The following is a 26,798-nucleotide window of genomic DNA, read 5'->3' as shown; positions in this document are numbered from 1 at the left end:
CCTTCTGGAGAAGAGGTTAATGTCCACTCTGGTGCTTGGCTGTCAGGACAGTGTCATGGTGAGGACAGGATGGTGGCAGGATCCCGTCCTCACACAGTGGGGCTCCTAAGGAAAACTGTGCAGTGGTCTTCTCGACACTAAGAACTATTAAATGTTAGCAGACATCTGCATACTTTGATAAAATTCACTTTCTCTGGAGAGGTAGCATTGTGTAATGATAAATTTGCGTAAGATCTGAGAACAGAACTTGATGGGTTTATATAAAAAACTGAGCTGGGGGACCCTGGGTGTCTCAGTCATTTGAATATCTGCCTTGGGCTCAGGTCATAATCTCAGTGTCCTGAGATAGAGTCCTTGTGAGCCAGGGACCCCAAGAGCACCACCCTCCACCCCCATAGGTCTCCACGCACACCAAGGAGTCGGCTTGTCCCTCTGTCCCTGCCCCTACTCAGGCACCCATGCACCCGCACTCTCTCTCTCTGTCTCTCTCAAATAAATAAATAAATAAATTCTTAAAAAAAAAAAACCTTGTTGGTCAAGCTGTATTAGGTTTTTGTTTTTTGTTTTCCATTTGTAAAATGGATCGTCGCTGGGAATATTAACTGAGTTAATACAACTCAAGGACCTGGCAGGCTGCAAAAGATCAAAAAGTGTTTGCCATCACATATTACTATTGTTACTATTCAGAACTATTTTATTTACACTAATGATTAGGATGATTCAATTTTGAATTATTACATTATTTAGAATTATTATTTAGCTCTCTCTTCACTCTTGCTATCTTAATTTTAGCTCAGGAACTGCCAAGCGGCCGCCACCGATTTTACTGACCTGAAGAGGCATTCTGACAACCTTCTTTCTACGACAGCCCCAGATAGGATGATTCTAAGTAGCCCTGTCAGAGGGAAAATCTCTTAAAAATAAAAAATAAATAAATAAAAGGAGCAAAGGAGAGTAAAAACAATTATAGTCCAAACAGAAAGATCATACAGTCATTTCTCCTTATCCATGATTTTGCTTTCCAGAATTTCAGTTAACTGCGGTCAGTCATGGTGCGGGAAGCAGATGAGCCTCCTTCTGAAGGTCAAGAGTAGCCCAAGGCTGCTCCCACCGCCTCTGTCACTCACCTCACTTCATCTCATCACAGCAGCCTTGGCGTCAGCTCACGGCATCACAAGAATGGTGAGTACAGGAAGACATTTCGAAAGAGGCAGCATCCACATTCACATAATTTTTATCAGTATATTGTTATACTTGTTCTATTTATTTGTTATTGTTGTTACTTTCTTACTGTGCCTCAGTTGTGTATGTCTAGGAAAAAACCTCGTGTATCTAAGGTTCCGTACTCTCCATGGTTTTAGGCACCGGGTGGGGGTCTTGGCATGAATTCCCTGCAGATAAGGGGGGCCAAGAGCACAGAACACAGCATTTCAAAGTGGCCTCTTACTACTTCAAAGGGAACAGAGGTCCGTGGGAACCCTCTGTAGTCCTTGGGGGCCCTCTATTGTTGGAAGCAGAATAAATTTAGGTCATTTTCCTCTCCTCTGAGCTGGGGCTTCTGTTTTCATCTAGTTGGATGCTTTTTCCTCAAGACTGGTTTCAGAGGGAATCATAATTCTCCCTGACCTTTTCCTCTTTGTGCTTTCTCCCCAAATTAACAAACAATGCTTTTTTATCCAATGATTTTATTACTAATTACCGTACAGTTAAAGAACGGTGCTAAAAATTTTTTTTAACAAAAAATAAAATCAGAAGCTACAGAGTTCCCAAAGTTGTGGGATGTCGGGATTTGGGGGATGTCGGGGATTTTGACTCTGAATGCCTTTCTTGGGTGGAGCACAGACCCCACTGTCCTCCAGTTTTTTCCTAAGTCTTTCCTAAGTCTTTGGAATTTACCGAAATATTATCCATTAATAAGCTTTCACCAAATCCTTCTCTTCTTGAAAACTCTTCCAAATAGGAACAAAGGTAAATAAGTTGGATTAACTAAGCTCTTCTCAAGTGAGTGACTTATACTGCAGATGACCTCCAGGCATACATTTCTCCTCTGGGGCTATCTCCATGTTCCTCCACTTCTGTACATGGAAAGGTCACTGGGTGGAGCTTATTTATTTCATGAGTCTGTTTCCATCTTTTACTCCAGTGGTTCTCAAATTTTAGTGTGTATCACAATGGCTTGGAGGGCTTGTTAAAGCCCAGAGTACTGATCCCTGTTCTCAGAGTTTCATAGTCAACGGGACTTGGGATAGGACCCGAGAAGTTGCATTTCCAACCAGCTTCCAGATGACACTGATTCTTCTGGAAGAACTCTAAGAACTTTTTTTTTTTTTTTCTAATTTGACAGACAGAGATCACAAGTAGGCAGAGAGGCAGGCAAAGAGAGGGGGAAGCAGGCTCCCCGCTGGGCAGAGAGCCTGATGCAGGGCTCGATCCCAGGACCCTGAGATCACGACCCAAGCTGAGGGCAGAGACCTCAATCCACTGAGCCACCCAAGTGCCCCTAAGAACTTTTGAATTACAGTCCTTCGGTCCTTCTCTCCTGGTTTTCCTCTTCAGCCGAATGTGGAGTGTTTTTTTGTAGAATGAAGTCAGAATCAGAGATATGCCCTGATTATTAAAAAATTATTATATATAAACTTATTAAATAACATTATATATAAAAATTTATTAAATAAGTAAAGCATGGTTATAAATAAATAAATAAATAAATAAATAGAAAGGAAGGGCGATTAGGGAGAAATCTAAACAAGACTGTATAGCTCTGTGGTCCATCGGGGTCTGAAGCCAACTTCGACACTCCATTTCCCAGCAATACATTAAAATTTATGAATATTGCTCTTTGCTAAGCTAGTGTCACTTGGATTTATGCCACTTGCCACAAAAAAAGACACAGCCAATATACTCTCAGTAAAATGCATTGTCATAGAAATGTCCACTGGAAAACATTTCTCATTGTTCCTGTAGATAATCAGAGAAGTAATTTCTCCCCATCCCTTAATCAGCTTTGTCACCAACAAATATCCATTAGCAACTTGACAAAGACTCCGTGTTTATTTATGAAGATGCGATGGTGGCCGAAGCAGATGGAAATTCTCCCAGGTGGATACAGGCGGGGAAGGCGAAGTCGAGCATATGTTTGGCAAGCCTAGCATCATCCATCCATTTATTTAATAAATATTTGTTAAACCCCAGTTCCGTGCTCCTTGCTATGCCAAATGCTGGAATGAAAACAGTGAAAAAGACGTCTTCAGGCCCGTCACTCCTCAAGTTGGGGTGACAGAAATAGGCACGACAGAGCTGGATCATTGTTCTATGGGCATCCCACCGTACCCTCGGCTCCGGAGTGAACTAACAGGGCCACCTGGCATCACGCATGCGCTCTGTCAGCCACGGCTCTGACTCAAGTTTTGAGCTGTGGTATGATGCCGCGGACACGGAGGCTCATAGATTTTAGTGCTTCAGGGAACGGGCTTTGGGCTTTGGGTAGATTTGCATTTGAGGAACTGCCCCACCATCTAGTAGTCTAGTTGGTGACACTGAACAATTATCTTCTAAGCTTCGGTGTCTCTTATTTATAAATTGGGCTATTCAGCATTGCCCATTTTAGGTCATTTTGCGGTAAGAATCGCACTGTAGCATCAAACATATACTAAATATTCGTTCAATGTTTGCTAAAGAAAATACCCCCGAATTACATAATTTTAGAAGAACAGGAAAGGAGGCCGCCATCTTCCGCTGGAAAACTATTCACAGAGCAAATGTGAAACCTCAAGTTCTAAGGACCAACGTGATGTTAAAATTAAAGAAGGAATTTTGAGTTATCAATAGCTTCATATCTGAAACTCAGAGGGACATCCTTAGACCAATACAGATGCCATATAATTTATTGAAAAATGTAAGAAATGGCATAATATCTGCTTTTGAAATGGAAAAATAATGCAACTAAAAAAAGAAGTCATGAGAGACATAAGTCCTCTGTGGTCTTCATTAATAAAACCTAGGGGAAAAGCCCCCACTAGATGACATGCAAAGGCACACTATCTGTGCTGGTGAAAGGAGGGAAAATAAAAAGGCACAATGGCAGATTTTAGACTTAGATTTGACCGAGGACTAGCTCCACCACTTTCTACTTGTTGGGAATTAAATTCTGGGCTCAAGAATTATGATAAATTCTGCCATCATAACATTTACAACACAGGTTTGTGGAGAACCAAGAGAGAAAATGTATGAAAAGTGCCTACAGTTATGCTTTGTATCTAAGAGGCACTCGGTCGGCAGAAGGAAGCCATAGAAATTGGAGAAAGAGAGAGAGAGGAATGCTTTATACCCTCTCCACAGGTCAAGCCATTCTCTCTACTGATGGCTGGAACCTTCCCACTGCAAAAAAAGGTAAACATTGCAGAATATAAGGAAATGCTGTTATTAGCCAAGCCCAGGGGCTGCTGGACCTTAGGTGACAATTCTAAGGCACAAAGCCTACTGTGGGTGTAACTGTGAGATGACACAGAATTTCAGCCACTGTAGAAGGCATTTTCTGTCCCTATGCTGGCCCCCTTCCAGGGGTCCTATTGAGCTGTTCGGGAGCTGCTGTGACTCTGACCCAGCAGGAAAGGATGGTTTCCTAGAACTGGCTTCTCAAATTCTATGTACCTGCATCCTTCTAGCCATGAACTGGCTCTAGCAGGAACAAGCAAGAGGTCTGTGGTGATTAGACCCTTCTGAAAATCACTCCAATTGTTCAATCTGAAAAAAAAAAGAAAAAAAGAAAAACTTCCGGTCTGGGGTTAGGATTATGAACCCATAGGAAGTTCTTCTCCCCTCCTATATCGTGGAAAGATATGATGATGATGTCAGAATTTATGGACCATTCATAATTTTTTTTAATGGTGTACTTTTTAAAAAAGCTGTTCTTAAGAGTAAAATATATGTTGATCCAACTGAAATATGTTAAAATGGATAAATAGAATGATGGCATTTATATTGTGTACATGCTTCCATGTATTTTATGTAGTTAAATAACCATCATCAGAAAAATATTTTTGAATTAAAACAAATCCTGCAATTATAATTAAATTGAATTTTTAAAAGTTCTGCAAGTTTGTGGTTAATTGTTAGAGCTTTAAGATACAGAGTTCGTCAGGGGACCTGGGTGGCTTGGTTGGTGGTCGACTCTTGATTTGGGCTTGGGTTACGATCTCAGGGTCCTGGGACCAGTTGTGTCAGGCTCTGCACTCAGTGAGGAGTCTGTTTGTCACTCTCCTCCCCTCTCTGGGCCTCAACCACCCTCCCTGCCCCCTGTCCCCATGTGAGTGCTCTCTCTCTCTCTCTCTCTCAAATAAAGAAAGTCTTTTAAAAAATAAATAAAATATAGAGTTTGTAGAAACACACGTAGCTTTAGGATAAATAACATAATCCATCTCTTTGTCCATTAAAGGGTAGGAAACTGGAAAACATACTAATTATTTAACAGACAGAAATAGTATAAATTAATTATAATCAATTAAGGAATTTCCTAAATAAATGTTAGAGGGTGGAAAGTGCAGAAAGGAGATATTGAGGTAGGGGATACAGAGAAAACTTCCAGAAGTTAGAACCACCGTAGGGAAAGTGCAGTAGAGGGAAGAACACAGGGATAGAGAAAGGGCCCTTGGAGCTCACCAGGCCTCTGCAGAGAAGGCACTGCTTGGCTGGTCCTCACAGCTTTGCAGAGGTAGGGGGAGTGTAGAGCGAGCTGGAGAAGGGAATGCCGCAGTGACTGCTGCCGAGAGAGCAGGGGCTGCTGGGTGTGCAGTTCACAGGAACAGGAACTTTTCTCTTTCTATCTCCTTCTATCTGCCCCAGGGCCTCCTTCTCCAGGCAGCCCCAACTGTGTTTCCCAGCCTCTCTAGCCGGCATCACAAAGCTGAGGATAGAAAGCTGGATCTGGGATAGAGCCTACCTTCATGAATCAACACAGTATCTTCTTAGCAACCTTTTCACGTAAATTGAGGCAGTCGCAAATCACACCAATGGCTTCCATGGGCACCTGAAGTTTGTAAACAAAGAACAGCATTGAGGGATGCCTGGTGGCTCAGGCGGTTAAGAATCTGCCTTCAGCTCAGGTCATGATCCTGGGATCAGGTACCGTATCAGGGTCCTTGCTCAGTGGGGACCCTGCTTCTCCCTTTAGCTGCTGCCCCCCATGCTTGTGCTCTCTCTCCCTCTCTAACAAATAAATAAATCAAATCTGTGAAAAACAAACAAACAAACAAAACCCCAAAAAACAAAAAACAAAAAACATTGCTGTGTCTAAAGTAGGGAAGCCGTTGCTCACGCCATGTTGATCTTCCCGGCCATCCATGCACACAAATAATCATCCCATTCACTTCTTCATGTATTTATTCAACAAGAAGTATTTATTAGATGTCCATTTCTAGGCACTTTTCAAGGTTCTGAGATCGTTGTAACAGTGAGTAAGACAGACAGATTCCCTGTCCCGGGGGAGCTCAAGTTCCAATGGGGTAGATGGACAGCATACACATAACCAATGGCCATAGTGCTAGGACCATGGGGGAAAGGGGTCTTCAATCCACTTCCTTTTGTTATGTGATGAACACATGAAATATTTTATAAAAATAACTCATCCCTCCAGTGCCCCTGGACTGGCATGTTACATTAACTTTCTCTCTCTCCTAAGCGATCATTCCTGCTCTCAGTAGCTCGTATGAAGCCTTCGGGCAGACAACACATCTCTGATAAAACAACAAGACCTAAGCTTTGCTGCCTCCTGGAAAAAGCCAAAGACGCACATGCCAGCTCAAGCCCGCACAGTGTGGGTGGACGCAGGGACACTCTCTTGGAGGATGTTTTAGTGCCCCACAAATACCCCCCAGTGCCTGACACGATCCTCTCCAAGAGATTTAGCTCCTGCACAGCTTATGCAGGAGAATTAACACCCAGAGATGTTTCAGGAACTTTCTTTAAAGCTTCGGTGGCAAATCACCTGTTGGTAGCTTAGTGTACAGTGAGTTGCCTCCCTAAAAGTAATGTAAGATGGTTATTCTAGCTCAGTTATATTATTACTCTGGGCAAAATAAATATTACAGATGTTTTGTTTTGCTTCCTCTAGGCACCATGACTATGAAAATATGGAGAATATTGATCAAATCTGTGTACGTGTGTGTGTGTGTGTGTGTGTTATGGTAGCTTATGTGAGGAAAAGTAACTAAGATTCCAGTATACAGTTACTGGTCCTCAATTAATTTAAACTCTATAAAACATCTGCTGGTTATATATTCTAACTGTTTATTTTAAAGAATTTTTAAGTTTATTTTTATGAGAGAGAGCACAAACAAGAGGGAGAGGGAGAAGCAGGCTCCCCATGGAGCAGGGAGCCCAATGCATGGCTCGATCCCAGGGACCTGGGATCATGACCTGAGCTGAAGGCAGACATCTAACTGATTGAGCCATCCAGATGGCCCATATGCTAACTATTTAAAGTGCTATAAACATAAATTTTATTTCCAGAGGGATTAAAAAACTCTTCTCAACCTATTCCTTCTCACATCTGACACTAACACCCATATTCTGACTCCTCTTCTCTGAGAATCTGGTAACACTAGCACTCGATTTCCTGTGGCCGTCCTTGAAGATGACCTCCAATGTGAGCATGCTGTCCTGGGGCACAACCTCATGACCTCTAGTCCCACTCAACCTGCTGCACCCACTTCCATCACCTACTGGCCTCTGAAGACATTGAGTTTTACAGACTTTATACTCTACTGAATACCTCAGAAGAGATACTAAACATCTTTCAGAACCAAAAAGGTATGGGTAATAGAATGAGGTCCTACAGGCCTCACACAGTGTTAGGTATTAACCCATTGCTTTCTGACTGTGTAGCGAAGAGGCTAAGGAGCAGGGGTGGAGGGATCATGTGAGGAGATCAGGACAGGAGTTACGTACCTGTGTTATGGAAATATCAATATCTGGAGAAGCCATCCAGTCATATTGACTGAATATCAGATTGAGGTGTGCATTCTTTAGCTGAAGGTTCATGAAACTCCTTCATGAGTTTAAGGCAACTATTGAGAGAAGGAAGATACAAAAGGGAAAGAAGACATGGAGTGAAGAAAGAGGTTAAGAGGTGTTCAGGTCATAGAACGGGGAGAAAGGTAGAGAAAAGTATATGTGTGCGTGTATGTGTATGTTTACCAGAAAACCTAGGGCAGGCCTGTAGAGCTTAGACAGAATATTGTTTCTAAGGGCCTAAGCATTGGGTGTACAAGATGTTAGATCTACAGAACGTCTGAGATTCTATTTTAAAATGGATAAGAAGGAGCATCTGGGTAGCTCGGTCATTTAAGCGTCAACTCTTGATTTTGCACAGGTCATGATCTCAGGGTCCTGGGATGGAGCCGTGTGTCACCCTCCATGCTGGGCATGCAGCCTGCTTGAGATTCTCTCTGTCCCTGCCCCCTGCTGCTCCCCCACCCAACTCGTTTTCTCTCTCACTCTCTCGAACAAGTAAAATTAATGGAATAAAATAAAATAAACAAAACAAAATAAAATGGATAAGAAAGCCAATGATTCCTTTGTCCCATAGGCCTAAATAATGGAAGAACTAAGGTGACAGGAGCCTCTATCTGATCCCTTTTCCCACTTATCTGTTTCTTTCCAGTGGACTGAGAGGGTTTTTTGTGTGTGTGTGTTTGTGTTTCCCAGACTTAAGACAGTGGCTGGCACACAACCCCTCCTCCCAGTGCCTTCCAACTTCAAGCTGATTTAAGTGTTCTCCCTTCAGTTCTAGTTTATCTGTCTCATCTGGAAGATCCCCGAGGGAAGACACACACACACACACACATACACACACACACTGTGTGTGTTATTTACTGAACACTGTGCCTAGCGCCTGACTCAGAGGAATACATTTATTGAATAGAGAAACAGACGAATATCAATCAATAGGTGATCTTGGCAAACAGCTGCGGGGAAAATCTGTAATAGGAAGCATTTATTTGTTCAGAGTATGACGCTGATTTTATGACATAATTGGGCAGACTTTGATGACTGACTCCCCAAAAGCCATTCCCCACCCCCTTCATCCTTATGGTTTCTTTGTACAAACCTGGGACTCTTTCTGGCCTCCTTTGCTTAGAGGTAACCATGTCATACAGTTCTGATCTCAAAGCAGGGGTGTGCTGGAGTGCGGACCAGAATAGGTGTTGTACTCTCCGGCTATTTTAGCCTCTTCTCCTATCTCCTTCATCTTCTCGTGAACAAGGATGTGATGACTGGTGCTAAAACATCTTGTAGTTAATGAAAAAAAAAAAAAAAAGGACCTGGAAACCCAGAGGTACCTCCTATGACATGTTTTAGCAACCCTGACATCTTTGAGCAATTGAATTGTCTCTAGCACCTACACACTTTTGATCTCCTTTCTCGTGATTAAAAAAAAAAAAAAGCAAAGGTTTTTAAAAAAAAGGTTTAAGCCAACAGATTTCCTGTTTACTTGCAGCTAATCAATAAATCTCAGGTGTTAAAGTTACCCGATTCCAGAATATAGTTTCTCTGATAAGCATGTTGTGGGGATGGGGACTCTAAATGTATTCAGAGTAACTTGGATCTTAAAGAGTGAAGTGTTAGAAACCAACGTATATTTTTTCAGGGTTCTCTACAGTCTTCAGACAATTTCCCTCCTGGGCACACACTAAGAATTAACCTATCCTGCTGGAAAACTAAAAAAAAAAAAAAGATTTAGACATGTACTTCTTTGTTTTTCTGGAATAGATGTTGAAGTCCCTTATTAAGCTCCTTCCCACTGTAGAGAATGGTCATTAAACTGGGGGGGATTTCCCTCCCTTTCCTGTTTCCCAGGGACCTTTGCATCTGTTTGATCAGCAAACAGTAAGTTTCACCCTGTCCAAAATCCACAGTCCCTCTGTATTTTCACGGTAAGACTGTCTTAGTAGGAAGTGCTTTAATACCTTGTTACAATGTTACAAAACCAATTACAGTGGTGAAAACTTCAATCATTATATTTCTATCCACTAATATCTGTCTTTCAAAAACTAATGAATATTAATAATCTATTCTTGCCATGCAGCCGCAGCAATCTGAGAGCTCCTAGATCTGAAATAGAATAAGTCAACCACTCTAAGCACTTCTCACTATGATTCTTGAATAACAAGTTATAATCCTTGAAAGGAAGCATAGAGAGTCTAACGTCTTTGTTTTACAAATGAGGAGACTGAACGACCTAATGGGAGCTGTCTTTATGTCTGTGTTCACGCTTCTATCAACTGCATCTATTTATATAAACAGAAAGGGGAAAGGATTGCTTTCCCTGCTAGACCCATCCAGTGCCCAACACAATACCTCGCTTGCACAGGAGATGCTTAATTAATGTTTATTGACTAAAGAAGTGATTCCACACATTCGATTGGGTTTTGCCTCATTCATTAGACCAGAACAGGGTGACCTTCACTGGGTCCTCCCGACTGTGCCTTGACCATTCCCATCCGCCCACCTTTCCTCCGACTGTGGTCCCACTCATGCCGGCTCATCTCCCTGCTCCTCTAGGGAGACGTCCATACTGTCTCCAGTCTTCACAGCTCTCACTCGGGCTGAAAGAGCTTAAAAGACATTCGGCTTATTTCATACAATTTGGGATTTAATTATATAATCTCTTTTTTTTTTTTTTTTTTGGATTCTTGTTTTCCTGGAAAGCTTTGTCCCTGCCATTACCATTTATATTCCTAGAAGGCAGCAACAATCTGCTATATTTTTATGTACCAAAGTGCATTTCGTGTTTCAGAACACACAGAGGCCCTCAGCCTGTCCTTGGTTTATTAATTGGAAAGAACAGAGACTATTTCCCAAGTTTCTTTGGAAATCCTTACTCAACAAAATAGTGGTGAAATAATTCCTCTGTCCTGAAACCAATATCATAAACAAATGCAGGGAAGAGCATTTTATTGTTTTGATTTTATTAAAAATCAGGAAAGCACACACTAGCACTAGTAAAATAGAACATTTTAACACCAGAGGGAATCAGGGACACCTGGGTGGTTCAGGCAGTTAAACATCTGCCTCTAGCTCAGGTCCTGATTCCAGGGTCCTGGGATCGAGTCCTGCATCAGGCTCCTTGCTCAATGGGGAGCCTGCTTCTCCCTCTGCCTGTGCTCCCCCTGGGTATTCTCTTTCTCTCTGATAGATAGATAGATAATAAAAATCAAAGGGAATCAAACTGTTCAAGAACACATGCCTTTATCTCCCATATCTCCAGAACAGACTGAAATATTTCAGAAACACACACACACACACACACACACACACACGAAGTCAAGAAAGCAGCAGGGATAGAAGCAAGAATGACCAATAGATGAGAGCTTTCAAGAAATCCCTAGAAAACAGAACATGGGTGGGAGTTTGCTGAGGGACTAGAGCAAAAAGAAGTCATACCCTGGAATGAACCTGGGGTGGGGGATACCCTCTGCCACCCTCTGCCAACCAGAATCTCAGTGGGGCTCAGGTTGAGGGATTGGTCAGGAACCTGGAAACAGACAGGTTTACTGCTGACGTCTGCAAGCTGTCTGGGAAGCTAAGACTTCTAGTGTGAAGTCAGCACCCACAGTAAAGTCTCCTTGCTCTCACTTTTGGAGAAAGTGCACCTGAGAGCCCCCTGCACAGCTTCTGGAAAACCCAGCGTCTGCCTTTGTAAACAGAACTCCCTCTCAGAATTTCCACTCAGTGGAGCCGCTATCTGAGAGCCAGTATTGGAAACCAAAATAACAATAGATGCTTTTACCAATTCCCATCCTTCGTTCTTATATATGAAGAAACAAATCTTAAGTGACCCGATATGTGAGGGGGAAAAAAGCCCAGCAGCATAAAGAAAAAAAAAAGATCAACAACAACAACAAAATCACGAAGGGGATAAAACAGAGCCCTGGTGTACAAAAAGATTTGATATCCGTGAACGGGATGGGAAGAAGCAGCAGAGACCGGTAAAGAGATTAAAAATAGGAGAGAAAAACAAACTAACAAAAAGCAAAACAACAACAACAAAACACAATAAAATGATAGGAAAAATAAAGGACAAAAATATCCAAAAATGTAAGCAAAAATGTAAGCAGAAATACAATATGAGAGAAAACAGAAGAGGACTTTGAATCTCAGAGAGAAAGAGAGCTGAGAAAATGGGGGGGGAAGAAGATTATCAAAGAAACAGCAGGGGGCAGAAAATCCCCCAAATTGAGAAAAAAACGTTTTCAACAGAGAAAGAGTCCGTTCCTGGTTGTTGAGTAGACTAAATGAAAAATCCTTATAAATTTAAGAGCACCAATGATTTAAAAAAAAAAAAAAAAAAACCACAAATGTTTCCAGGAAGGAAAACACAAGTCTGATCTGGAATTTAATCTGTTGTTTGGGACAACACAGCTATGCTACAAGCTTGGAAAACGGCCAGTCCAGATGAGTCCCAGTAGGTCAGACATCCGGTGAGGAAGTAGTCAGAGGACTTGGTCCATTATACAAAATAATCATTAAGCTAGTTAAGCTGTAAGAGTATGACAAAGACATACAGTTTTCTGTCAAAAAAAGAACAAGCAAATAAAAAAGATAATTGGAAAAACAAGAAAGAAATAAACAAAGACTTTACCAGACTTTGAGTAATGCATGACATTTAGGGGAGAGAGTCCTCTTTCTTTTCCTTTTTCTTTCTTCCTTTCTTTTTCTTTTTTCTTTCTTTCTTTCTTCCTTTTTTTTTTTTTTTTTTCCTGTGGGCTCCCCACAGAGGGCTTAGCCCAGCGTGGGGCTTGAACTCAGGACTCTGAGATCAAGAGACACCTAACCAGGGGCACCTGTGTGGCTCAGTGGGCTAAGCCTCTGCCTTCGGCTGGGGTCATGATCCCAGGGTCTTGGGATTGAGCCCCACATGGAGCCCCTCATGGAGCCCCGAATCGGGCTTTCTGCTCAGCAGGGAGCCTGCTTCCTCCTCTCTCTGCCTGCCTCTCTGCCTACTTGTGATCTCTGTCTGTCAAATAAATAAATAAAATCTTAAAAAAAACCAAAAAACAAAAAAAGAGACACCTACCCAGCCAAGCCACCCAGGTGCCCCAAGACTTCTTTTTTGTTGTTGGAAAGATGTTCCACTGAGCAGTCCAGAAACGTAGATACTGAACGAATAGAGAAGAAATGTTTATTAAGCATACTACTTGGCCTTACTTTGCGGGAGAAAAAAACTATATAGTCATAATAATGCGACTGCTGTCGATTAGTCTTGTTTTTAGGGTCAATTAACAGGAAAATATAGAAGGTTTCGTAAGGCTAGTGAACGGAATGTTCATACTAAAAGTCCTGAGAATGTAAAAGAAAAGTTGTGGCCGACAGAATGTGGAAAGGAGGAAAGAAAGTTGGAGAAAGGGGTGAAGGCACTCATCGCCTCATCTTAAATAAGTAAAGATTCAAGATAATGATGAAAGCTGATAGAAGAAATGTCACTCAAACTGTATCGATGAAAGTATAGTGATAATGAATTGAAGATCTAAAAATGTAAGTACTGAACTGAGGGAATGAGACTGCATAGGGAAGTAACCAATGATATAAGTTAGTGTCTCATCTTTTATAGCAAGGACTCTGCAAATATTGTTTAAATAAAGATATAAACTTATAATTTAAAGTTTTACTGTTAACCATGAGAAGATAAAAATAAGAGAAACAGGTGAAGAATTACCCATAGAAAGTGGAGAACAGGGCGTGTGGGTTGCTCAGTGCCTTCAGCTCAGGTCATGATCTCAGGGTCCTGGGATTGAGCCCCACATCCACATGGGCTCTCTGCTCAGCAGGGAGCCTGCTTGCCCCTCGCCCTCTGCCTGCCTCTCTGCCTCTGTGATCTCTCTCTCTCTCTCAAATGTCAAATAAATGGATAAATTCTCTTTAAAAAGACAGGGAGAACAGAAAGGGTATGATGGGCATCTTGCTATTGATAACAAGTTTTTAATTTTATTGAGTATGTATTTTTACACTGATTTTATAACAGTAATTTTGTAATAAAATAATGTGCAAAGAACCATCTCTCAGCCTCGGCCATTTCTGAACCTCATCCTATCTTTATTTACACCCCAGATCTCATCTCTGTCCAACCTGTGCCTTTAACCTGTGCCTCTTACCTCCTCCTGAGCTTGGGCTGAGCACGCCGCTTATGTATCAAAATGGCTCACCAAAAAATAAGGGTGACCCGTCATTTCATGCTCTATGCCTCATGTTGTCCTTTTGTAAGATGAGGTAATGCAGTGAATAATGCAAAGTCTGTTGCCTGTTTAACATTTCCTAAGAATATTTGTGCCCATTTATGCATTTGCTGACACTAGACTATGAAGCTAAATATCCACTAGATGGCAGTCTAAGTCCAGTTCTACAAAGAGTGTGCTTTCTTTTTTAATTCTCTTGCTGGTAGAAATTACAAAGCACAAAGAACTAAGAGCAAGATTTTGAGGAAAGGCTCAATCACGCCATAAATACCATTCAGAGACGGGCACCCTCCCCTCATCACTTCCAGCATCACTAAACCTCTCCCATAGTGAGGAGCTACATTAGAGCAGGTCTTTGACGGTCTGAACGTTAACATAATTTTCGAAATAACAATCCCCAAACTGTGTACCTCTGGTTTGGACTTCCACTCCCACTGTGGGAAATTCAATCTGCTACTCACTACCCTAACCTCTCCAGTTACTTCTGAGATCTCTGGCAGGAGTTTCATCAGCCAAACCTCTTAGCACCTTCCCTTCTGCACCGGTCAGCCTTTTCTGCCAGAGAAACAGAATGAGTAGGTTAGAAACATAAGACATTCTAATTAAGAAATTGTTGTAGGGGCGCCTGGGTGGCTCAGTGGGTTAAAGCCTCTGCCTTTGGCTCAGGTCATGATCCCAGGGTCCTGGGATCGAGCCCCCGCATCGGGCTCTCTGCTCAGCGGGGAGCGTGCTCCCCGCCCCCACACCTGCCTCTCTGCCTACTTGTGATTTCTGTCTGTCAAATGAATAAAATTAAAAATCTTTAAAAAAAAAAAGAAAGAAAGAAAGAAAGAAATTGTTGTATGTGGCTGTGGGGGCTGGCTAGGCAAGCCTGAAATATTAAGGCGGGCTGGGAACTCTGAAGCAGAAATGGGTGCTGTCATCCACAGGCCGAACTCTCCTACAGAGAAACATCAGTTCTGCTCTCAAGGCCTACAACTGACTACATCAGGCTCACCCAGGTCCTGGTGGATAATCTCCTTTATTTTAATCGATCAAATGTAGACCTTAATCACAATTACAGAGTTATCTGCCTAGCCTATTAGCTCATGTTTGATTGAATAAGTATGCACGATAGCCTTGCTCAGTTGATACGTAAAATCGGCCATCACGATTTCTTCGCTATTTTCTCTTTTTCTTGCTCAGGCTTTTTGGGGGCAATGCTGGCTGCCAAAGATGCAGATGCTGCTGGTGCTGCTCTTGCATAGTGTTTCTAGAACACTCTGAACCGCTGAAGAGACAGTTACTAAGGCTTTGAATATCCTCCTGCTCCATTGTGTTCTCAGTGCTTCTCCCAGATTTCAGGGACACCGTCCCTGACTATAGCCTCTCTTGCCTGGGTTCCAGGACACTGGGTAATCTGGGTGGGAAGAACCCAGGACATAATCTGGTACAAGCACACCATCAGCCACTAGCTCTTTTCTTTGGGGTAACCTTGAACCCCTTGCTTTCTCTAATGTTCTCTTAGAATGGGTGAATAAAGGTCTAATTCTTGGCATGGCATACAAGACACGTGGTCTGACTCCCGCTGTCTCTCCAGTCTTGTCCTGTAGTGTGTTTCTCCTGCATTCTCCCTATACTCCTCTTTTCACAGTCTTTGCTCAATTCCTTGAACTTCCAGGCTCACTCCTCCCTGGGCCTTGAAATGTGCTCTACCCTCTGCCTGGTATCTTTCCCCACATCTTTATACCCCATCATCTAGATGATGAGATTTTTTCCTTCACATCTCACTCACTTCAGTTGTCATTTCTTCGAGAATGTCTACTCTGGCTGCCTTACCTGGCTATTTCTCCATTAAATACACTTACAGTTTTATGCAGCACAGATGATCATAAACCAGGCCACAGTTGAAATTGTTTTTCTGTATGTCATCTGGTTTATTATATTTCTCCCCAACTAGAGTGTAAGTGTCACAAAGGCAAGGATCATGTCTGGTTTTGCTCTTTATTATGTCAGAAGCACAGATTATGCCTGTGCAAGAGTACTTGGCACAAATCGGTGCTCAAAATATTTGAGAAATGATGGAGTGCCTGCATGGCACAGTTGGTTAGGCGTTTGACTCTTGATTTTGGCTTAAGTCAGGATCACGGGGTCTTGGGACCAAGCCATGCATCGGGCTCTGTGATCAATGTGGAGTCTGCTTGAGATTCCCTCTCTCTCTCTCTCTGCCCCTCCCCTCACTCAGGTATGCAGTCTCTCTCTAAAATAAATAAATAAATCTTTAAAATAATGGTTAATGAATAAATCATTAGCTTTTGTATCCCTTTTTAAGACCTAACAGAGTGTATTAATTTCCTACTACAAAACTATAACAAGGCCATTAGGGCGGCCATAGCAAAGTATCACAAACAGGATAACTTATTGGGAATCTTTTCTTTCACAATTCTGAAGTCTCATATCTGAAATGAAGGTGCTGGCTAGGCCATTCTCCCTGCAAAGCCTCCAGGGAAGGATCTTTCCTTGTCTAATCCAGCTTCTGATAGTCCCAGGTGTCTCTTGGTTTATGGCAGCCTACCTTCAATCTCCATATTCGTCTATACATGGCCATCCTCCCTGTGTGTCAGTGTCTGTGACCAAAATTCCCTTCTCTTAGAAGGACAGTGGTCATGTTGGGCTATGGACCCACCTTACTTCAATATTATCTCATCTTATATCGATTACATCTACAAAGACCCTATTTTCAAGTAAGGTCACATTCAGAGGTACTGAGAATTAGGACTCTCACCTATCTTTTGGGGGGAGTAAAATTCAACCCATAAAACACAGTTTTAAAAAATAGTTGATCATGAAAATGTTCATTAAACTTGTGTAAATGTCTCCAGATTTCAAGCAGAAATGTCATCACATCATTGAATATGTTCTCTCTTTTTTTTAAAGATTTATTTATTTATTTTGGAGAGAGCAAAAGCACAAGGGGGGGAGAGGCAGAGAGAGATAACCTCAAGCCAACTCGCCCGACTTCATGCCAGTCCCTGAGCCCGGAGCCCAGTGTGGGCCTCGATCCCGCAACTCCGAGATCAATACCTGAACTGAAATCAGCAGTTCAGGCTCAGCCACCTGAGCCACCCAGGTCCCCCACATAACTGAGTATGTTCTAACTGAGGCCATATATATCTTATTCCAAGAATACCTCCAAACTACCAGGGCACTGGTCATTTATACTTGAATGTTCAATGTAGTTTAAGTCCCTTTTCATCCTGTGCTAATAGTAGGTGTAAAGAAAAGAGCTTTTCAATTTGTTAACTCCAGCATCTCAATCACAGTTCTGCTATTTTAAGCATGCTAGATTTACTCTCTTATAGTGTCATATGCTACTAACAAGACATGTATTGTGTTGTTATTCTCAGGACTAAAAGGAGGTAATCTAAATCATCAGATACATAGGAAATATTATATAAATATCCATTTCTTCTTTCATGTGTATGACAATTTTCTATTGCTTCATCTGAACACACACACACACACACACATACGGGTATTATAGGTACAGTATATGTACATGTGCTTATATAGTGTGTATATAAATATATACATTTTCTCTGTCCATGTTTGTTATGAAGAACATGGGAAAATCCATAACAGGAACTAACATCAAACCAGGAGTTATCAGCTCCCAGGTCTTCACTCAAAACCCACTCTTAGATTTTCTGTGATTCTAGTGGACGTTATTCACTGTTTCTGGACATCATATGTAAGATGAGACATCCCACTTCAAAGGGCAGATAATGAGAATAATTGAGCATAATTGGTCATATCAGACACTTAAATGGGAGACAAAATTGGCCACCACAATGTTTTCTTAAGAATGTTTGAGAGTATTAGTAAAAATGTTGAGCAATAGATACATAAAGGCCAAAACCAGAAATTTGGTGAGTTAACTCCACAATTAATTATACCCAATGCCCTTCCCTCTACCACAGATGGAATATTAAATAGAGTTAAAAATAGAGCTAATAATAGAGCCAAAACTGAAAGCTAATGTGCTCCAAAACATTGTGGTCTTTAATAGAAAACAATATGTTCATTTACTCTACGGAGGTGTTTAAAAGCATAGATCAATAGAATTCTGCTAAGCCAGTGAAGGATATGCAAGCAAGGTGCTAGTAGATATGCCTTTAATTGAAATTTCTCAAGAAGTTTCTTGATTTTTAGGAAGAGAGACAGTGTATGTAGAAGTTTCAGCTGAATTTACAACATTGATCCTACAGACATCTAGGTCAGCATAGTATTTTGTCACTTTTGCCAGGTGACCTCTCATGGATACAAGGTGAATGTGAAAGAGACTGCCTTTGGGCTAAGATAGGAATGTTAGGGCCAGAGTATTTTAGTTCATTATTTATTCATTAATTCAACAAATATCTATCGAATGCTGACTGTCTGTCTGACTTCATGCCAGTCACTGAGAACACAGCTGAGAATAATACTTCAAGGTCACTGTCCTCACAGAGTTTACGTGCTAAATTTTGGGGGAAAAGACACTACAGCTGCAGTCTAAAGGATGAGCTGGGAGGGGTGAGAACCGAAGGATTATTTGAAGGTTGTTGTAATAATTCATCCAGAAGATGACGGAAATGAAGAGCAATGGCATATTCACCCAAATTACTACTCTTCCTAACTTCACTTCTCACCCGCTTCATACACATAATCTCCCAGTACTCGTATAGCTGATGACTCCCTTTGGTGTGATCTCCTATCGAACTTTGTCCCTGTGCTAAGCGATAAGCACCTTAAGAGCAAGAGATTCATAATAATAATAACAAAGACAATAACAATCATACTGTGATCACTGAACATTTACTATGAGCTCAATACTACACTCTTATCTCATATGACCTTCAAAAAAACACTCCCATCAAATATCCCATCGAAAAAACACTTCCATCAAATGCAATTTTCTCTTCTTTATAGATGAGAAAGTGCATTTGGAGAGGCAACCCATTTATCTCTGTGGTTCCAGAGCTTTGGGTCTTACCCATAATAAGTCTCCAAAATTGTCAAGAAACGGGTTTATTGAATTGATAGAACCAAAGCATACTACTTGCTTCTGTTTCCGGTTCTGATTCCTCCCGTCCTTGCTTGCATCTTACAACTTTCTACCATGACATCATTGAGGTCAAAAACATTATCTCAAGTTGAGGGGATTGGAAAATAAAAAGATATATACATATATAGATATAGATATATAGATACAGATGTATTCTTTTGGCAAACGTCATCTCATTTTCAAAAAATAACTTAGTCTACTCAAGTTCAGCACTATTTTTGGTCCAACATTTTGTAAACAGACATAATACCTTTCAAGAAATAATAAAGGAAGTCCTTCACTTGAGAACAAAAAGACACTAAACAGCCACACAGAAGCATAAAAAAATATAAAGCTTATTGGTAATAGTAAATATATAGACAAAGAATATTGTAATATTGTAATATTGTAATAGTGGTATGTTAATCACTTTTTAAAAAAGACTTTATTTGAAGAGAGAGAGATCACAAGCAGGGGGAGAAGGGTAGAGGGAAAAGCAGACTCCTCACTGAGCAGGGAGCTCCATGTGGACTCAATCCCAGGACTCTGGCATCATGAAGATCATGACCTGAGCCAAAGGCAGATGCTTACTGCTTACGCAACTGAGTCACCCAGGTGCCCTATGTTAACCACCTTCATTCTAGTTTAGAAGTTAAAAAACAAAAGCAGAAAGAAACTATAACTATAAAAATATATTCAAGGATCCATAATATAAAAAGATGTAATTTGTGACACCAATAACCTAGAAAAGAAGAGCAAAAGTGTAGAGTATTTGTATACCATTGAAATTTTTATCAGCTTAAAATACATTGTTATCATGATAAGATGCTTTATGAAAATAACATACTAACTAGAAAAAAAATTACCTATAGATGATGGGCAGAAGAAAATGAGAAAGGAATCAAAGCATATGACTACGTAAAATTGATGAAATACAAAAGAAGACAGCAAGAGAGGAAGATAGGAACAAAAAAGATACAAGACAGACAAAAAACATTTAATAAAAAAGCAATAATAAGTCCTTCCTTATCAATAATGAAAGTGGATTGAATTCTCCAGCCTAAAGACATAGAGTGACTGAATGGGAAAAAAAAATAAAATATCCTATGTTCATGGATTAGAAAACTTAATATTGTTAAAAGGTATGTAGTATGCAAAGCAACCTATAAATTCAATACAATCTTTATGAAAATCTCAATAGTCTTTTTGACAGAAATATAAAAAATAACCCCAAATTCATAAAGAATCACAAAAGTCCCCAAATAGCCAAAATTATCTTAAAAAAGGGCAAAGCTGGAGACCCCAGACTTCCCGATTTGAAAACATATTTCAAAGCCACAATTATCAAAACAGTGTAGTACTGGCATAACCACAGACATATAGATCAATGGAACAGACTAGAATGTAAAATGTAAACTCATACATATACAGTCAAATGATCAATAAGGGTGTCATGCTTCACAACGCGGAAAAGACAGTCTCTTCAAAACACACAAATGAGATTACTTCATACCTGTTAGAATAACCATTAAAAAAAATAAACAACCAAGTAAAACAAAATAAAACAGAAAATCAGTGTTGGCAAGGTTGTAGAGAAATTGGAAGCCTCGTGCACTTTTGTTGGAATGTAAAATGGTCCATCTCCTATGGAAAACCCTATAACAGTTCCTCAAAAAATAAAAAAAGAAAATGGACCTATCACTGGATCCAGCAATTCCACATCTGGGTATATACCCCAAATATTTGAATCAGGATCTCAAAGAGATATTTGCACCCCCATGTTTATTTGCAGCATTATTCAAAATAGCTAGAAGGTAGAAACAAGCTAAATGTCCATTGATAGATGAATGAAGAAAACAGAGCAGATACATCCAATGAAATATTATTCAGTCATGAAAAAGAAGACAATATTGTCATATGCTACAACATGGATAAAATTTGAGGATATTATGGTAAGTCAAATATGTCAGTCACAGAAAGACAAATACTGCATGATTCCATTTATATTAAATAGAATGGAGGTTACCAGGCGCTGGGGAGAATGGGAAGTTGTTAGTTAATAGGTATAGTTTCAGTCATACAAGGTGAGATGTTTCTAGGGATCTGCTGTACAACATTGTGCTTATAGTTAACAATATTGTACATAAAAATTTAAGAGAGTATATTTCACGTTTTTTTAAAGCCACAATAAAAATAATTCCAAGATAATTTTTCAGAGGGTTCATGTGCAGGATGAGAGTGGGAGGAGCTAGACAAGCTGATTTTTAAATTATAAATGAAAAAATAAATATACAATAATATCCAGAAAATGTATAACAAATAATCATACTGAGACAATGAAAGTTTTGTCAGATCTTACGACATAGTCTGAAGCTGGTATCTGTTTAAAAATGGACAGATCAGTGTAAAATGACAGAAATAGAGCCACTGTGATGAACGTAGAGATTCAATAAAGTAGTGGGAACACAGATTGTGAAATAAATAAATTCTCTTGGGATATATAGCTCTTTACCTGGGAAAAATATTCTCTGCAACAATAACTTTCAAATGAATCTGAGATTTAAAGGAAAGAAATGAAAGAAAAATTGGGAGAAAATGTAAAAGCTTTTTTTTTTTTTTCAAATTTGGAAGGGGAAAACCTAAGTAAAACAAAAATACACAGAAGTCATTAAAATTTATAAATATGACTACATAAAATCTAAAACACCTACATGATAAAAAAATAATATAAATGAATATAAAAAACTAAGAAACCAAATAGGAAAAGAAAATTACTACACATAAAAAACAAGTATTTTCTTTCAGCCAGATAGAGAGATTGACAGTTAGCTAGAGATGAGTATTTTACAGTTCAGTACAAAGATCAAACATCTTATCAGAGAATAGGCAAAGCATATAAGAAGGCAATTCATAAAGATGTAAAATTGATTTTTTCATAAATGTGATTTTAAAACATGAAAACCTGCTCAATCTCAGGCAAAATAAAAATTTAGTAATATTATATGTAGACAAGAGTGTTAGGAAAAGTGTGTGTATATAGATAGGTAGATGGATAGATAGATATCTATTCAGATAGATAGATTTTATATATAGAGAGAGAGAACATAAAAATGTACAGACATGGGGCAATCCCCCGCATAAGAAGGTGACCAAGCGGGGCACCTGGGTGGCTCAGTGTGTTAAAGGCTCTGCCTTCGGCTCAGGTCATGATCTCAGGGTCCTGGGCTGGAGCCCCGCATCAGGCTCTCTGCTCAGCAGGGAACCTGCTTCCCCTTCTCTTCCAGCCTCTCTGCCTACTTGTGATCTCTGTCTGTCAAATAAATAAAAAACTCTTAAAAAAAAAAAAAAGAAAAGAAAAGAAGGAGAATAAGAAGGTGACCAAGCAGGTATGGAACAGTGACTACGGTACGTGATCGTCATGCAAAGGGAAAGATGCATGCACGTAAGATCATCTCTGGCCGTATTCACACCAGACTAGTAACAGGGATTGCCTGAGAATGGGCGGGAGACAGAGGGCAGTGGGTGAAAATGAGATTTACCTTGTTCCCGTGTATATTCTTCTAATGTTTATCTTGAGGCACAAATAAGCATGCACTTAATACACATAAATACCCATGGAGTACAACAACTGAAACAGGTCAGTGAATGGGGACAAATTCAGAACGAGCTCCATGGATTTACAAGTTTTCTGATAGAGATGGTCTTCCAAGGGTCCATGAGGTGCTCGTTCATTACAGCAGGTGGTAGTATTATACGTGAAAAGAACTGGGGACTCAGTGCCTTAGATCTTCTGGCCAGAAAGAGAATGGTTTTTCATGGTTGAAATGTGCTCAGGTCTATTTGGTTTCTAGAATTATATACTGCAAGGAACCTTGCCTCCTTTGGTATTTAGTCCAATATCTTTGCTCTATTTTCAAACACTGAGCCCAAGATGTCCAGCAGATCGTAGGCAACACAGCCGGGCAGAACTCACCCCTCCTGATTGTTTGGCTGTAAAGGCATGGTGAGACTGATGTGGATTTATGTTTTAAGTTTACGATTCTTGTTTTAAACTCGAGTTTCCATCAGTCTGACTCTGCCCTTAAAAAGTAAGAGGAGAGTCAAATAACTCATTTGGAGTTGCAGAAAGCATTATGCTATTTTATACAAGCACGCAATTTTGGTGGCCTATGCCTTTCCCTCTGGCCTCTTCTAAAATATAAGTCCTTTTCGGTTTCTCTCTTTAAAACAATGCAGGGTTATATTTGCTCAGTTGTCATAATATTAGCTGCTGTGCTGATCAGTCTCGAGTGACTGGTTTTCCTCTTGTGCAGAATCTTAGTCTAACTGATTATCTTTCTCTATGTGTGTTTTCCCCTCACTTCTTTAGTTGTTGAGAAAATACTTTCCTTCCTTTCCTCAGTTTATGGTGATTCTTGTTTTTCTCATTGTGCAAAGGAAAAAAAAAATAGAGGCAAACTGCACAGTTTCAATTGTTTAATAACAGCTGCATTTGTTTAGCTGCGGTGGGGCCCTCTGGAGGAGAATTTTCTCCTTACACGTGATTTTCTGCTCCGATGGTAATCTCCTAAACTCTAGAATGAGGGTTGGTGCTTATGTCACCAACACCACCAACCCCAACTTCTATCCAATAATGTGAACAAATAGAAAAGGGGTGGAGAAGGAAGGAAGGACACTGTCTCCCCTGCTGGGACAAAGCTCTCTCCTTCCCCCTCATCCCCCCCCCCCCATTTCAGTCAAAGGAGGAAGATGAGGACAGGGAGAGACATAGGCTACAGAGGAAGGGTGACCACCACTCGAGACAATGGCAAGAGGTTCACCTGGGAGTCATGGTGCCTGTTTGGTTCTACATTTCTTGGAACTGCTTCAGTCTAACACTTACATTCTAAACTCTCTGACATTCTGTGCAATTTAAGAAGCATTTAAACTGGGTTAGGTCTGAAGTCGTGAGGCATGTCTATTCTATCAATCTAAGAGCCGGGACACCCAAATCTTAGTTCCTGTTCTCACATCTATTGCATACGTTATGAGGGGCACATGGACCCTATGTCAGCACCCAGACCCACCCATCGGTCTGGGTGGCAACGGGAATTTTCTAATTCCTAATGTTCCCATCATAGCCTGGGACCACATCTGTGTTTTCAAACTGACACAACTTTAAAAGAATACCCTGGAGCCCCTCTTGTGGAAAATAAAAGATTTGGGATCTCACCCCTGCAGAACTTTATTCAGAAAATCTGGAATGGAACCACATTCTGTGTTTTTCTCAAGAAATCCTCAGTGGTTATTATCATCAAGAAAGTGTCAGAACATTTCCACAAATTCTCCAAACCCTTAAATACTAGAACTTCCTCTTGTGATTGTTCTCTTTTGTCTGTTGTGTTCTCCTATCTGACGTTGCCCTTCCTCTCCCTCCACAGGTTTCACACATGCCCGGGCTTATTTCCCAATTCCAACTAACAATCGCCGGTGGACAAATGACATCCGCTCTTGCTTCCTGTGCCCCTCCGGATCGTCCCCATTTGTCCCTTCGCATCCACTCTCGACCCTTCGCCACCTGATCCCGGCTGTTGGAAGTGAACCGAAGACCAGAGAAATGGGCTCCTTTGTCTTCTGACTTCCAACTGAGTTTATCCAATGGGAGGCATCAACAGGAGAGTAGAGAATGGGAGAAGAAGAACACTGAGTTGTCGATGAGCCTCTTCCCCACCCCCTCCCAATGACTCACAGGATCACTGTGGGCTGATCACTGTGATCACTGTGGCCCTTCTGGGGGCCTTTCTTATAGAGAAGACATACTGGGATTCCAGTCAGGTGTAAGGTTGGAAACATTGTAGCCCCAACAGTGTGGCTAGCCCCAAGTTACTGTCCTACCTTTTATAGATACACTTTAACCTTTCCCAAGTTTCTTTTAGCTTACTCTTTCTTTCTTTCTTTCTTTCTTTCTTTCTTTCTTTCTTTCTTTCTTTCTTTCTTTCTTTCTTTCTTTCTTTCTTTCTTTTTAAGTAAGCTCTATACCCAATGTGGGGCTTGAACTTAAGACCCCAAAGTCAAGGGTCACATGTTCTACTGACTGAGCCAGTGAGGCACCCCTACCCCAAGCCTTTTTAAATAGTCCCTTTGTTGGGGCACCTGGGTGGCTCAGTGGGTTAAGCCTCAGGGTCCTGGGATTGAGCCCTGCATCGGGCTCTCTGCTCAGCAGGGAGCCCGCTTCCCTCTCTGTCTGCCTCTCTGCCTACTTGTGATCTCTGTCTGTCAAATAAATAAATAAATAAATCTTAAAAAAGAAAATAGTCCCTTTGTTTAAACTTCTTCAGTTACTGAGTGTGGCTCTCTGCTGCCAGGACTTTGATGGGGACCATGATTTACCTTTATCTCTTTCCTAGGTGCCATTTATATAAGAAGGGCTTTCTTGTTTCTTATTAGAAATAAAAAAAAAAATGGTAGATGTAGAATTAGAAATGGAAAGAATAGGATTCTGGGATTTGAATAGCTTTCAATTTATCTGTTCCAGTGTACCGCCAAATGCCAGAATACTTCATAAAATATATCTACTTCATCCTGATCATTACAACTTCTCAAATATTTGCTGGTAATGATCATTTCCCCCCTCTAGGCTAAATATTATCCATTCCTTCAACAGTTCTTCATGTAGCAGGGTTTCTAGGTCTTTCTCCAGCCTGGCCATTGAGTATGTTTCTCTGGGTGCATCTTAAAATGTTTAGAGAAACATTTGCAAAGTAAGCCAAATGTGGACCAAAGTCTCACCTAGTTGGACAAGAACCAGGACCTCCATCACCAAGAGGCATATGGGAATGAAAGAGGCTCAACCCAGGGCCCTGGCTATCAAATGGAACCACCACCGGACAGAAAACAGGGACATGGGCAGAGGTTGGAGTCCCTCCTGGAGGGGGAGGCACACGTCCAGGCTTCTCTTCCTGCGCGTCACTGTTCTACTCTTGAATTTATATTTTATTTTTTCTTCTGTACTTTTTCTTTTTGCTAAGAGGTGGGGGTGGGGGGACAGAAATGGAACTCTAATCAGGCGAAGAATTAAAAAAAAAAAAAATAGGAGTGCTTTAAATTCCCATGGTCTGGAAATCCACAGTCTCCTTTCCCCACACTAATCTAGATGCCTTCCTTGGGCTTCTAGTCTTCTGGCTAGAGGTCAGTAGGTCATTTGTGCAAAACGGTGTGGAGCCTATAGCACAAGACATTTTCTTGAGTGTGAGCTCCTTGAATTCTCTTACTTAGACTCTGCAGGCCTCAATACCATGGAATTATCACCACCTCAAACCTTATATTATCTGATTCAGGCAACCTAGAGGATCCAAAGGGAGAAAACTTTGTCCCAAATTACAGAGTAACTTACTGGTCAAGTCAGGATTGGAACCCAGATCTCTTTCCTCTCTATAATCCTGCCTCTCCTTTCAGTTAATTTACTCCATTCTTTCACCACAGATTACAAAACTGAAATGAAGAAATTAATATAGCCGGTACCCAAA

General features: G+C 40.8%; 1 long non-coding RNA gene across 1 annotated transcript; it reads left to right on the top strand.

Moving 5' to 3' along the window:
- Positions 1 to 964: 964 nt before the first annotated feature.
- Positions 965 to 26,617, top strand: LOC309870183. The gene is made up of 2 exons (XR_014314533.1): positions 965 to 1,182; positions 24,714 to 26,617. It is a non-coding gene; the product is annotated as an uncharacterized lncRNA (long non-coding RNA).
- The last annotated feature ends 181 nt before the right edge of the window (positions 26,618 to 26,798 follow it).

This window comes from Mustela nivalis (assembly GCF_964662115.1).
Source record: "Mustela nivalis genome assembly, chromosome: 7".
NCBI lineage: Eukaryota > Metazoa > Chordata > Mammalia > Carnivora > Mustelidae > Mustela > Mustela nivalis.
Note: the sequence above shows the minus strand (reverse complement) of the source record. Positions and strands in the feature narration are given on the sequence as shown.